A 1,363-nucleotide genomic window follows, 5' to 3' on the forward strand; every position below is an offset into this window, starting at 1 on the left:
ATATATATATATACATATTTGTTTGGAGAGAAAAGAAAAGGAGATAAAAAGGAAAGAAGGAAAAAGAAAGAGAGGAAAAGGAAAGAAAAGAAAGAGAAAGGAAAGAAAAAGTAAAAACTCCTTCTTCTTCCTCTGCCGCGCGAACACCTCTTTCTCCCTTTTTCTTCTCCGTTGATTTTGCTTTCTTTTTCTTTCTTTGGCTTCAAGAATAGAAACCCAAGGTTAGTGGGTGAGAAAGATCAAGTTCCCAACCCCTTTCTTCTTCTCGGATTCGAAAACAATGTTAGGGATTTCAAAACCATCAAACACAAATCTCCCTGTTTCATCTAGATCCAAGTTTCGTTTCGCGAAGAGATAGAACGGAAAGTTGCTCACTACCACGCTATGGTGCTATGGAACCAACTTTGGAAGCGGCGTTGCGAGCGGAGATTTTACCGGATTTATTCGCGGTACCGTAATCGAACGTTAAAGCTAACGAGAAGGTAAAGGCTCATTCCAAACTTCTAGTTTGCATTTAGGGACTTATCTGTGGTTGTGTGGAAATGAATTTTTTAGGGTTGAAGTGTTGATTTGGGGGAAAATAAATCTAAGGCTTTATGGGTAAAATCTTAGAGTTAGGTTTTGGTTGTATTGATGAATGTTTCGTGGAAAATGAATTTAAACTCATTCATGTATGATTTTGAGTAAATGATACTTGTTGTGTTTGAGTGGTGGATTGTGTTGATTTGTGTTCGTCGTATTTGACGTGTTCTTAATTAATACTGATGAAATTTGATATGTGTATGGTTGGATTTTGTGGAGAAATGAATTGATGCATTTTGGTCTGGATCGTGGATTGAATTTGATAATATGTTTGAGTTTGTTTTGTGTGGAATTTGAAAACCATTAGAGTTAAACAAGTATTAAGAATGGGGAATCTCTTAATGTCTACGTTTACTTAATGTTGTTGTGAAAATCGTTTAAGTTAAACGAGTATTAAGAATGGGGAATCTCTTAATGTCTTGTTTACTTAATGTTTGTTTTGAAAATCGTTTAAGTTAAATGAGTATTAAGAATGGGGAATCTCTTAATGTCTTGTTTACTTAATGTTTGTTTTGAAAATCGTTTAAGTTAAATGAGTATTAAGAATGGGGAATCTCTTAATGTCTTGTTTACTTAATGTTCGTTTTGGAAATCGTTTAAGTTAAAAGAGTATTAAGAATGAAGAATCTCTTAATATTTCTGTTTACTTAATGTTTGTTTTGAAAATCGTTTAAGTTAAATGAGTATTAAGAATGGGGAATCTCTTAATGTCTTGTTTACTTATGTTCGTTTTGGAAATCGTTTAAGTTAAAAGAGTATTAAGAATGGAGAATCTCTTAAT

This window comes from Cicer arietinum, chromosome 5 (genome assembly GCF_000331145.2).
Source record: "Cicer arietinum cultivar CDC Frontier isolate Library 1 chromosome 5, Cicar.CDCFrontier_v2.0, whole genome shotgun sequence".
Taxonomy (NCBI): Eukaryota; Viridiplantae; Streptophyta; class Magnoliopsida; order Fabales; family Fabaceae; genus Cicer; species Cicer arietinum.